At 47.5% G+C, this 13,683-nt stretch overlaps 1 long non-coding RNA gene across 1 annotated transcript in view; it reads right to left on the bottom strand.

Moving 5' to 3' along the window:
• LOC138489823 (uncharacterized) overlaps positions 1-13,239 on the bottom strand; it is a 32,480-nt gene extending 19,241 nt beyond the window's left edge. The window contains exon 1 of the long non-coding RNA XR_011274926.1: positions 13,143-13,239. This is a non-coding gene — a long non-coding RNA (uncharacterized lncRNA). The remainder of the gene's footprint in view (positions 1-13,142) is intronic.
• Positions 13,240-13,683: the final 444 nt, after the last annotated feature.

Raw genomic sequence — 13,683 nt, 5'->3', positions numbered from 1 at the left:
GCCTGGGCAAGGTCCGGGTCATGCTTTGGCCAGTGTGAGATAACATGCACACCAGGCACCGGTCTCTGTTCGCGGCCTTGTAGGGCACATTCCTCTTCAGTGAAAAACACATCTTTTCAACACAGTTAGAAAAATGAATGTGCGTTGTGGCGGTTGGAGGTGTGGGCTGTCCTCATGGGAGCTTGGGCATGGCTGGAGATTTCCCTCGTCTCACAATCTGGGCCTAAAGCATGCAATGTCGCATTCGGCGAGCAAGCCTTGTCTCTTAACTTTGAATGCTAACATCTACGCAAAATAGCAATGTTGCTTGTGCCCTGCGCTACACTATATGTGTTGATTATATTCAATTATATTGAAGTGGGGTCCTTTATGTTAGGAGGTGGTCCTTTTACAGTCCCCTCTGCCCCTGGCCCATCTTAGTGCTTCAAACGCATCCCGTCTCATTCTTAAGCGCTTAGGGGGCTGGGACAGGGATGTCCCGTTGCCAACAGAACTCAGCAGGGAAGGGAAAGGGGGAGAGTTAGAGTAGCCAGTGAGGGAAGGCTGGCCTGAGAAGAGGCCCCTCCATGTTGGTTTCAGTCAGGCCTCTCTTCCTTCCTGTCCCCTCCACTTCCTGCAGAACAAGGCCCTTGTGACTTGTTACCCCTCAGTATTTAAATTCTTACAGCAGGTTTGCCATTGACCGATCCCCTGCGGCATTTAGGTTTTTTTCAAGGAAGGGGTCTCCCACTCCTTCTATGATTTATCTTTGGACACGAGGAAGAAGAAGAATACACATTTGGGCCTCTGTTGGGAAGGCAGTTCACTCCAGAGGCCTCTGCCATAGAGGGGGGTGACAAAAGGCATCCAAGGGAGAGGAGCGCCCTGCTCCCTAACCATCCTCCGGGCACACTGGTGGGAAACTGCTGCTGGGCAATGGCCTTGACTGCTGGCTGCACTGAAACCATGACCCTGTCACTTCAGTTTCAGGCAAGCTCCCGGAGTGGGAGTTCATCAGAAGGACCCACATTCACAACAGCCTAAAATTTCAAGAGTAGCTTGAATCCTGTTTTTTCACTTTGAGCCATCTTTGAACTGCTTTGAATGTGCACAGTGCCTTTGAGCAGACCCAGGACCCACAGTGCTGCTTTTGGTACTCCAAGCAACTTTGAACCACTTGCAGCATTTTGAGCCATGCAGACGCCAGCTGAACCCATTGCTGCAGTCTGTCTTGTGCAACCTGAACCACTGCCTTGCCCTTCGAGAAAGCAACCGATTCGAGTGACGACTTGACCTGCTGGGGGCCAATCGAAATCACCATCGCGAATGCCAACTCGACCTAGCAGAAACCATTGTCTCAACACCGACTTGATGGCTTCTTGAACCATTGGAAGACTTTGTGTTGCTCTCTTGATCCCTGACTCAACCCTTAGTAGTCGGCACCATCAAGCTGAGTCAATGCCAACCGCCAGTGGGATCGCCCTGGCTCAAACAGTCTCAACATCGGCACGACCACAGCTAAAGCTCCAAGAGGTACTGTTAAGACGCTTTGTCCTCCTAGTCCACTTTCTACGATGTTAGTAACTTCAGCCCATTTTCGTGAAGAGATATCCTTTTGACTACTGACATTGCTGCAATTCCTTTCCTCAACGCCCCTGCTCAAGTACCTAAAATGCCATACTAGACCAGTCAGCATTTACCTTGTGTTTTAGTTAGATGATTGCATTATTGTTTAACGTATATATATTTTTGCAGAACCTTGTTTGGACATTCTTTTATTTTGATGTCTTTGTACTATAGCTGTTTGGGTTACTATTGTTATCAGCTCACCCCCCTCCTGAAGATATAGACTGCCTTCAGCCCACATTACCACAGGTAATAAAGGTTTTACTTTTATAATTGGGATTACTGCTTGTCTAGAAGTAGTGCAGGGTTGAGGAGGTGGTTTAGTCACTACTCATACCTGTATTCCTGCAGAGCAGTAGTCATTTCATCACACACCTTCAGTATAGTTATCCTTATTATGTTTTAGTTCAAAAACCCTACGCCATATGGGAGTTTATCCACACTCATCCTATTATTTATGAATAAAGATGTTGGACTGTACTTGTGGCTCTTGTGTGTTAGGTTGGACCTTCATCACAGCGCTGTTAAAAGTAATGTCCTCATAGATCTGTGAGAAACTAGGGTAACAGCTGTATATAGAGGTATGAAGTGGAGGATGGTGGGAGTCGAGGAGACTGGGGAAAGTGCTCTTAGTTTCTTTATGACACAAAGCACACAAATATGGTAGTGATGTTGCGTAGAGAGTATGGGGTGACATCCCATTATTTGCAGGTGATGATTGGGTTAGATGGTGCTAAAGTTACTTGTATGTCTTGGAATGTGAATGGCCTTTGCAATACGTCAAAAGACGGCAGGAGTTTAATTGATTACGTGGCATAAACTAGAAGTAGTATCATTTAGGGGACCCGTCTATGAGCAACCAAATGCAGGTTTCTGGCCAGTACACAATACTCCATGCTGGCACATGAAGGATTCCCAAAGGATCTATTGTAGTGATAACATGTGAAATAGTCCTTCCTTTGGGTGATAACGAGAAGAAGTCCAGATCTGGAGCAAATGGGTAATATGACTCTTGTGACGAATCTGAGGATGTCGTCCCTTCTCCCCTAGGCGGAGACCTTTCCCATGGGTCCATGGTGGTGCGTCCACCGTACAATAGTCGCCCTGGAGGGGGTGCACCGGGGAGGATAACAAGGGAGAGGAAGCTCCCTATGGGATTACGGGTGAACATTCCCAGAGAATACGGTATTCCTCTGCTTTATTAGACCCCTCCTCCATCCCCAAGCCAAACTTTCCATCCCTATGCCCAATCAGTGACAAAATATTTATTTGTGAAGTCAACCAACCTGCCAGGTTAGTCCTGACTGGTGGCTCTGAAAATACCAACTGTTTCCCATATAACTCCAATTCAAGTGCCCAATCTGAGTTTATCACAGCCCTACTTGAATGCCTTTCCTCTGTTAGTTCTCCTACTCTTATTACAATTGAGAATGTCTTTCTGGAAGTGGCCGATCATATGGCCCACTTAAATTGTCGCTTAAATTGTCCAAAAGCATCAAGCATAGGTCAGAATCCTGGTTCTCTGACAAACTCAAATTAAAAAGCTGGCCTGTAGACAAGCAGAAAGGAACTGGAGGCTATGCTACTCCCCTATAGCTAAGCTCACCTTTCGCAACCTGCTGACTAATTATTACCAGACTATTATCCTGGCTAAAAAGACCTTCTTTTGGAGCCAAGATTGAAGCAGCCATAAATAAACCTAAGGCTCTATTTGAATTGGTTAACTCCCTTTCTGCCCCTACTAAAATGGACTCCATCGTTCCGTCTTAAGTCTTGTGTGACTCTCTCGCGACCTTTTCTCTCCTAAAATCGAATGTATATATGCAGATATTGCTAAAGCCGCTTCTGCTAATACTGTTTGTCGGAGCCCTCCTTGGCTCATGACCCCTACGGCATCATGGTCGTCCTTTCCTGTGTTCTCTAACTTTGAGATACTCAAAGCCATTCATGGCCTCAAATCTGCCTCTCCAGCAGATGCCATCCCTCTTACACTGATTAAAGATACTGCAACGAGCTACTTCCCTACATTTCGGCCACCATAAATAATTCATTTCAAACTGGTGTAATACCTAGCCAACTTAAACACGCGCTGGTGCTTCCTCTGCTGTTGTAACCCACTCTTGATCCTAAGGTAATGGCTAATTTTTGGCCTATCTCTCTGCTTCTGTTTAATATGAAGCTGCTTGAGACTTCTCTCCTCTTTCCTGGAATCATCTGTATTCTTTGACCCCTTTCAGTCAGGCTTTCGCCCTGGTAGGGGTACAGAGTCTGGACTTAACTCTGTCACGGACGACCTTGCCCGGTTAGTCGACAAGGGCGGCGTAGGGGCGGTATTATTATTCTATTTATCCGCCGCGTTTGACACAGTAGACCACCCCACTCTTCTGGCCCGGCTGTCTGATGCAGGCATCTCAGGTCAGGTCTTTGACTGGTTCCAAGCTTTTCTGACTGATCGGACCCAGTCAGTGGGCCTCATTCCGAGTACGGCGCTAACCAATGGCGCTATTAACGCCTTGGTTGACGCCGTACCCGGACCGGCAGCGCCTTGGTGGTTGGCGGAATTACCGCCCCATTCCAAGGTTGGCGGGGCGGTAATTCCCCAATCCCCATTTACCCTTCCCCATTCCCATTCTTGCCCCATAGGGCATAATGGGAGTGGGGAAGGCGTCAATTACGCCACCGTAAATTACGGTGGCGTAATTAACATCAAGGTCCCTTAGCGCCATGGTATTTAACGCCTGCTAAAAGCAGGTGTTAGAAGCACCATGGCGCTAAGGGAACTCGGAGTATGGCGGTAAGGGATTACCGCCACCGCTCTCGTTAGCGGTGGCCGCTATCCCTTACCGCCATACTCGGAATGAGGCCCAGTGTCTCTGCCTCCTTTTTGCTCCCTTCCGCGACTGCTTTTTTGTGGCGTCCCTCAGGGATCCACACTCTCCCCTATCCTTTTTGACATGTACATTCACCCTCTCTTACTACTTATACTAGCACATGGGTTCAGATATTACCCATATGCCGATGATACGTAGATCCTGGTTCGGCCTGACCTCACCAGGGCTGATACTGTGTCCCGGCTACGAAGCTGCCTGGAAGATCTTGGTGCCTGGATGGTGACAAATTGGCTGAAGCTCAATGGTTCTGAAACTGATGTTCTGGTGGTGGGCACCTCTAACACCCATTCTTTTTGGACCTCTGAGTTCTGGCCTACTTCACTATGCACGTGCACTACACCAGCGACCTCAGTTAAAAACCTGGGTGTTCTGTTTTCATCTTCTCTCTCCATGGCACCCCAGGTGGCGTCTGTCTGTAAATATGGGCACTTCAAACTACGGATTTTACGTAAGGTGCTCCCCTTCATTCCAGCTAAACATGGGGCTCCTGTGGTGGCTGCCCTGGTTCTGAGCACCACAGATTACTGCAACTCTCTTTACCGGGGTCAGCGAAGCTACCTCACTAAGCGTCTTCAACTGCTTCAAAACTCTGCAGCTCGGACAGTGATTCACCCTCCCGTGCTCACATGACTCCGCTGCTCAAGCAACTTCATTGGTGCCCGATTGAGAAGTGCATTCTTTTTAAATCCTTGTGCCTGGTACACCGCGCTTTCTACAATCAAGGCACTGAATACATACAGGAAAATATTTCCCGCTTTGTGCCAATACGACCTCTGTGCTCTTAGGTCGGGCTGCCCCTGATTGGCGGTCGCGCCTTTTCTATATTGTCCGCCATGTCCTGGATCAGACTTCCCTTCCTTCTCTGTGCCAGCGAAAACCCTCTGGTCTTCCGCCATGACCTTAAGACTCTTTTGTTCTAGTACTTTGCTCCTGCACCTTACTGCCTACCTTAGCGCCAAGATACCTCTGGGTGAACGTGCGCTTTAGAAATTCATTTAACATAAAATAACAAGTACTGTGAAGAAGAAGAGGACCAGGAGTATGATGTTCACTCCAGAGAACCAGAGAGAACAGTCTGGTCTATTACCATATTTGATTGGTCAAGGAGAATACAAATCTGTAGAGGGACAGGGGACGGCAGCAGGAGACGCTGTGCACTGATGCGAATGGGTGCGCAGAAATAGTCCAAGCAACTGGAGCTACTTCACACGCTGTCCAAGCAAACCTATGGGCGCCCTACAATCTGGCAAGCCGCCAGCAAGTAAAGCCCCACCCCGAGAAGGGAGACAAGACCGGTGGAGCGACCGCCACCAAGAAGAGAAACCTGAATGCTTGGCTGGCCAGGACGCCGATGACTGCAGAGAATGCCCGAATGCTGCCGGAGCCTCAGAGGGAAGCACTGCTGCTCGGAGTTCGTGAACCACAGTAACAGGTACACGGGCAGACCGAGAGGAATTGGGGAACGGTTGCAGAATGCAGTATAAGAGGGTCTGGGGCACAAACCTATTTGAAAGCGAGAGAAGAAGAGGGCCTGGGGCCCTAAGAGAAGCAGGGCCAGTAAGGAAGGGATCATATGCTTGGCAGGAGAGTAAACCAAGCTATTGCAACCACACATTGCAAGTTTGGGAACCACATGCCCATATGAGAATTTGAGAATAAGACGGTCTGGGACCCTGAGACTAATAGAGACAGATCAGAAGAAAGCCTATGCTTGGCCGAAGAGTTCACCAAGGTGCTATAATAAAGAACTGCAAGTCTGGGACTCGCACTGACAGGAAAATATAAGAGCACACTGAAGTGCTTCCAAGAAGATACAGGGTCTGGGACCCAAGGAGATAAAGAGGAAAAAGTAGAACCATAAGCAATCTAGGGGAAAGGAGCAACCCCTTGACCCTTGGAGTTCAACACTGTGGAACATTTCTTTTGTTGTTTTGATCACCAGAGATACTGGGAACCTTTCTGTGGGCAAGAGCTGTCATTACCACTTTACTATTGGAAGAGAACACCCTTGCACATTTAGTTTAGGTTATAAGTGTTGGGGTCAGAAGTAGGTGTTTGGGACACGACAGTGACAGATATTCTTTGTTTGACATCCTGACATTTTCATTAGATTTCTTTGAGGCAGGGAATCCCCTCTTAGCTTTAGGGACAGAGAGGCTGTTTTTCAAACCATTTTTGATGAATACATGTTTATAGCCAAAACAATACTGCCTTTGTGTTCGAGCCTTTCTTCTGCACCCTTACACTCTGTAGGTAGAGATTGTCTACGCTCTCCTGCCCCGCAGTTTCGATGATTTCATGTCTATTTGAATAACTTTATTCGGTGAAAAGTTATCAAAGTGCAAAGTGCAATAATGTAAATTCTTGCATTCAAACAGCCCATCTAAAATGATCCATTTTATATACAATACAGAAAACAGTAAGATCAGTGCATTAATGGTATCATTGCTACCATCCTTCCAATGTCCCTTCCGTATTCTTGGCATAGGTAGCCCCTCTATCTGGGTCTGCTGAAATCCCACTACTGACACGACGAGTCACAGATCGCTTGAATAAAATCCCTCACTCTGAGACGGTTCAAGGTTTTTTATTGAATTCTTGAAAGGACCAGTGGCCGTCCCTCTTTCTATTATCTATAAAGCACTGTCCTCCCTATCCCAGGTGCCCCTACACCCCAGGCTAGTATATACGGCAGATTCCACCCTATGGTCTAGGTTCTTACTTATGCTGGCATGCATGCCAAAAGGCAGTTGCCTTCTTTAGTTGAACTCTCTCAGAGACTTCCTAACTCTCCCTTCACTATCCAGGCACTAGTCTTCTAAAGGGGTTATCGCGATGTGCTGGGGAGACACTATGCTCAACTTGATCTCTGTCCTTTTGAGCTCACCTTCTCCTCTCCCTCCAACTTCCTGATGGTTTTTTGCTTCCTACTCTCCCCCTCCCTACCCTCCAGCTTACTCTGTCTATTGACGTTTCTCATTCTCCTCCGTCCCTCTGCTTCAGGTTATTTGTCAAGCATTTACATGCTCACCCTCCTCATCATGGTCTTCCTATCAGAATTGCATTCATCTGATAGTCTCATGCTCTGACAAGGCCACCCTCCTGGGATAATGGTGCAGGGTCTTATGGGAATATTATCAGGTCTTAATCAAAGTCATTGGCTTTAGTGTCCACAGGTAATGGTCTGGGCTTTCCCATCAGCAAGAATGCTGCTCTGAAGCTGGTGGTCCTTTCCTCTCTGGTCAGTGTTTCCTCATCCTTGCTCTTGTTTTCCAGTAGGTGGACCATCCCTCTGTAGGTAGAGTATTCCCCCCTTGTTCCTGCTCTCTAGATGCTGTTCCTTCCCTTTATCAACAGGATTTCCTCCTCTTTGCTCTTTCTCTCCAGCTTATGCTCCTTCCCCCTCTGTTCAGTGTTTCCTCCTACCTGCACTTGCTCTTCGGCACGTGGTTCTTCCCTCTCTGGTCAGTCTTTCCTCTTACTCTCGATTTGGTGGCACTTCCCTTTATGGTCAGAATGTCCTCCTACTTCCTCCCCAGCTGTTGGGCCTTCACTCTTTGGACAATATTTCTTCCAGCATGTTCATGTTTTACAAATGGTGGTCTTTCCCTCTCTGTCCAGTGTTGTTTTCTTGCTTCTGCTCTCCAGATGGTGGTCAAACCCTGTATGACCCAGGTTTCCTCTTCCTTGCTCCTGCTCTCCGGATAGTGGACCTTCCCTCTCTGATCTGTGTTTCCTCCTTCTTTCTCCTGCTCTCCAGCTAATAGTCCTTATGTCTCGGGTCAGTGGTTCCTCCTCCTCCCAGCTCCTGCTCTCCAACTGATAGTCCTTCCATCTCTGGTCAGTGTTTCTTACTCCTTGCTCCAGCTCTCCAGCTAATAGCCCTTCTGTCACTGGTCAATGTTTCCTCCTCCTTGATCCAGCTGTCATGACCCCAGGAGAACACAGTACACATCCTCACATGATAGTAGAGGAGAGTGTAACAACACAGGCAAGGTGTGGACACTGAGGTTTGCTGGCTGGCGCAGACACCTAATGGCAAGCACTGGCAACCTCCACCAAGATGGCCACCAGGTTGGGACTCAGTATGTAATCCAAGATGGCCCCCTGGCAGCCCACGCCTCAGTGTCTCTGGTGGTCTAGTGTTACAGGGTGCAGCCCAGGACTATATAACCATGCCCTGGGCCACACCCTGGGCTTAGCATTTTTCCTGCTGACTTTGGAAGTGGTGCAACACTTACCACTCCGCCTGATTTCCACACTCAAGTTAGATTCCTGCATTCAAGCTACTCGTCGGACATCCAGCCAACACGGCATCCTTACCGGGCTTGACTTTAGAACGGAGTGTTCATCCGTTACTGCATCGCAGCGCCGCCGCACTCCTGGAACACAAAACACACAGTAAGGAAGGCGTTTACTATGGAAACCATGCGCGCTCCGAGTTCCCCTAAGAAACCTGCTTACCTGTTACCGCAGCTTCACGATCCTCTGCAATCCTCCTGCTAGCCCTCCAGAGACTCTCAGCTGGAATCCTGCATCAGCTGCCATCAGGACATAGCACCTGCAGAGAAAAGCAAAGAGACAAGAAAATTATCGCGCAACCTACACACTGTGCAGCAACATCCATAGGACTTGGAGCACGCTTGCACAGAAAATTGACACTTGCAGCACAGCATAGACACTTACCTTGCAAGAAGCATCACGGACTGGACCACAACTCGCCAGAGGATGCATGCCTTTGAGGCATATGTTAATTGTGGAGCAGTAAGAAACTACATGGACTTCACTGTGGCCCAGCAGATAGGCGTTCCCATGCAGCAGAGAGAGAAGTTTGATAATATTATTTTGATTGATGGGACGCAACTGTCATCTGGACCAGTGTACAGGGGAGGTTATGTTGTATCATGATAGCCACCGGGAACACATTGTATTTGATTTGATCAACGCACCCCAGTTCCAGCTCATATTAGGTATTCCCTGGTTGGAGTGCCACAATCCATTCATAAACTTGCGGACACACACAATGGCCTTCTCTGTCGAATACTTGCAGATCTGTTATCCAACCACGCACATTGCTATCCACTCACCAGTTGCAGTCACACAAAACAAGAACCACAGTGTAGTAATAGGCATCACAGGAAAGTTACCCCCTGAATATGAAGCATATCAAGATGTTTTTATAGAAGGATCAGGCCAGCTCCTTGCCACCGCACAGACCATATGACTGTCAAATAGACTTGATTCCTGGGTCCCAGGTGCCATGCAGTTGTATATTTACACGCTAACAGAGAAGGAAAACCAACACCTCTGCAGTTACCTTGACCAATACCTGGCAAACGGGTTTATGCGACCTTCCAAGTCGCCTTCATCCTCACTCCTCTTCTTCGTCCCAAGAAGGAGGGAGACCTCAGGACCTGTATAGACTACAAAAGGGCTCAACAAGATCAGAAATTAAGAACTGGTACTCCTAGACCAAGTGAAAAGAACCAACATCTATACCAAGGTGGACCTTAGGGGAGTGTACCACCTAGAGCGTGTATAAGCCGGTGATGAGTGGAAGACAGCTTTACATATGAAGTTTGGGCTGTTTGAGTATTACGTCATCCCATCTGGCCTATGTAGTGCACCAGCAGCTTTTCAATTCTTCATGAACGACGTCCAGCAAGAGCTACTGGACTTTTGTGCCACGGTTTACATAGACAATATTTATATTTACTCTAGGACCCTGGAAGAACATGTGCAACACGTGAAGGCAGTCCTGGAAAAGCTGCGGAAATATTGGCTGTATGCTAAACTGGAAAAGTGCACCTTTCATGTAAATGATGTAGAATTTTTGGGCTTCATCCTAACTCCGCAAGGAATCCGAATGGACAACCGTAAGGTGGAAGCAATTATCCAATGCCCTTCACCCACCTCTGTTAAAGCTTCCTGGGTATCGCCAATTTGTATCAACGATTTATTTCTGGTTTTTCAGACATAGTACATCCAATCACTTCACTGCTTCACAAAAACCAGACCACAGATGCCAAACAAGCCTTTACTCGGGTCAAAAATCAGTTTACCACAGAACTGGTACTTGGGCATCCGGACCCTGAACTCCCGTTCCTGGTGGAAACCGATGGGTCTAGTGTCGCGATGGGCGCAGTATTGTATCAATGAGATCCTAAAACCAACCAAGTGCAACCCATGGCATTCTGGTCCAAGACGTTTGAGCCGGGTGAACTGAGTTATGCTATGATAGACAAGGAGTTACTCACCATTGTTGGGAAGGAAGTGGTCCTATCCCACCTCCCTCACCTCTCCCGTGGTTCATAGATGACGTGTAGGCCAAGGGGGGAGAGACACTCACCCCCCTGGCATGATTGTCTTATGAGATAACATAGAGATTTATCCCAATAATGCAGTTTTCAGCCTCAGCAATGGATGCCATTTTGTACTACCACAGACGTCATCTTTTGAGTAGGCCCAAAAATCATCCCTCTGCAAACTCAGCTCTCTCTTCCACAGCACCTTGCACAGAGAGCCCAAGACACTGTCACCCCCTATCAGCTCCGCGTGTGCCTTGTTCTCACGGAAGTCTAGCCATTTACTGTTGCAATTGTTTAGTATCAATTCCACAGAATGTGCTCTCTGCAGAGCGTGAGACCAGAACAGGCCCCAGCTCATGTGCCCATCCATCTCCACTAATCTGCTCACAGTCTCTCACTCCCACCCCACCAGGCCACAGTCCACCGGTCCCAAGCCCTCCACTCTCTTTCATGTAGATACACATCTGACCCCCTCACACTGACCATTCCAGAACACTCACCATAGACTTAAGCCTGTGCAACAATATATTCTCTCCAATACTAACATATGTCTGTTCATATCATGAGGCCTCAGGTAACAAATAGTAGATCAAACCCCAAGGGGGAGACACCTGGGAGCGGGGCCCGGTATCAATAAAGCCCTGAATCCAGAGGTCAGAATGCCAATATATTAGCCTATGATCTCTAAGTACCGCATTCATGCAAAGATTTTAATGTTCGCAATTATTCTCTCTTTATCAATTCCTGTTGTTTAGCTTAGTTAGTTAGCAATGTTTCATATTTGTCCTGACCTTCACTGCGGAGATGAGCCCAGCTGACACGCGTGCCACCTTATCGACTGGGAAGCAGCGGCCAATTGCAGCCTGGCATCCCCTATAGAGCAGGCTGCGCCGTACTTGCCGACCAATCCACATGTTTATTTTGTACTAGATAGTATGACCTCACTGATGACGACAATGTCTCTTATAATATGCTGCCTGTGTATTGTTTGGCAGAGTGCTCTCTGTCAGCAGAGTTCTTTGCTTGCATACTTTTATTTGATATAAAAGTTAATTCTCCTTGCAACTCATCTCTTGGTCTCATTCCCTAACGGGCGTGTTATCATTATTTTTGCATATTGTGAGGACACGTGTTTGGGTGCCCACCTTCACCATCAAAGCAGCCTTTAAGGAGTGGCGGCATCACCTTCTTGGAGCACGCCATCCCATCACAGTGCTTACTGACCACTGCAACCTAGAATACCTACGAACAGCCAAAGCTCAATCTCCTCGCCAGCTAAGGTGGGATTCGTGTTTTAAAGAATACAATTTTACAGCAATGGCTGTGAACTCTCAATGTGGTTAATAACCACTGAACAGGTTATCATGCCTTGTTCTTTCGAAAGAGGGGTGCCTGCTACCTTTTTTGTATTTTTGAAAGGAACTTGGGGTTGGTCACCCTAGGTTACCTGGGGGCAACCAGACGTGGACTCCCTGCTCACTGTGCTTAGAGAGGCTCAGTTTCACCTCACTGATGATGCCCAACAAGGCTGAAACACGTGTATGGGGTTGCTGATGGTACTCTTGTTCAGAGAGGAATTGCCATAGCATTTCGGTGCTGGACTGCCCTTGTGGGTGGGACAAAGACTGATATGCAAATGGATATTTCCCATCTGTGAAGGTAAAGTGAGCTAAAAGCAATGGCTGCGAACTCTCAATGTGGTTAATAACCACTGAACAGGTTATCATGCCTTGTTCTTTCGAGAGAGGGGCGCCTGCTACCTTTTTTGAATTTTACAGTGACATTCAGCCACGGAATACGAAACGGGAAGGCCAAGGCTCTCTCTCATAGAGGCTCGGATGCTGAAGGGGAAGATGTCTACGCTGCCCCCGCACCATTCGCAATAATTCCAGAGGACAAATTGTTGGGAACTACAAACACTAACCCATCTCCTTTGGAATCATTACAGGATGAGATCAGACAGTCAATGAAACCTGACCAACTACGGACCTGGGTCTCTCAGGCTCCCCAGCGGGCAGAAGACAATGGACTTCCAGAAACGGTTGTATTTAGCAAGTTTTACCATGAAAACCAAGGTCCTCCACGTACATCACGGCACTCTGACAGTGGGCTACCCAGGTATCACAAAAACCGTTGCAAAGATCCAACAGTATTTTCGGTGGCCTACATGGCAAAAAGATGTCACACAGTATGACAAAACCTGTGATGTCTGCGCAAGAAACAAAACATCAAAAATTAAGCCGCAAGTCCATTACCCATACCACCTGCCCACACAGTAAGGAAGCTGTTTACTCTGGAAACCACGCGCGCTCTGAGTTCCCCTAAGAAACCAGCTTACCTGTTACCAAGGCTTCACGATCCTCTGCAATCCTCCTTCTAGCGCTCCAAAGACTCTCAGCTGGAATCCCACATCAGCTGCCATCAGGACACAGCACCTGCAGAGAAAAGCAAAGAGACAAGAACATTATTATTGCACAAACTGCACGCTGTGCAGTGTTAGGCAGAAACCTGTGCAGTTCCCTTAGGGACCACTGCAAAAGATTTAAGGCTACAGGTGTTTGGCAGTAAACCCACTTGGTAGCAGTCTGTACCACACAGATTCACTTAGTAGCTGTGGCTGAGCAGTCAGACTTCCCTCAAGAAGAGTTAGGCAGTATGCAGACTATACACAATAGGTACAGAGATACAGTAGCACAAGCAAACACTGACCAGAGCTTTGGTGTAAAAGTATATAATTATTTTTTTAAAGACACACTTGTAAATTACACTAGCACAAAGAGGTAAATAAATTCAGCACACAGTCACTATTATATATATATACAACCCTAATTACTTATTAGACAAGTCTTAGTGAGAAACACCACTTATTTTCAGACAGA

The sequence above is a fragment of the Ambystoma mexicanum genome, chromosome 9, assembly GCF_040938575.1.
Source record: "Ambystoma mexicanum isolate Mex_15411 chromosome 9, UKY_AmexF1_1, whole genome shotgun sequence".
NCBI classification, from domain to species: domain Eukaryota; kingdom Metazoa; phylum Chordata; class Amphibia; order Caudata; family Ambystomatidae; genus Ambystoma; species Ambystoma mexicanum.
The sequence above is the reverse complement of the archived record's forward strand: the minus strand, read 5'-3'. Positions and strand labels throughout refer to the sequence as shown.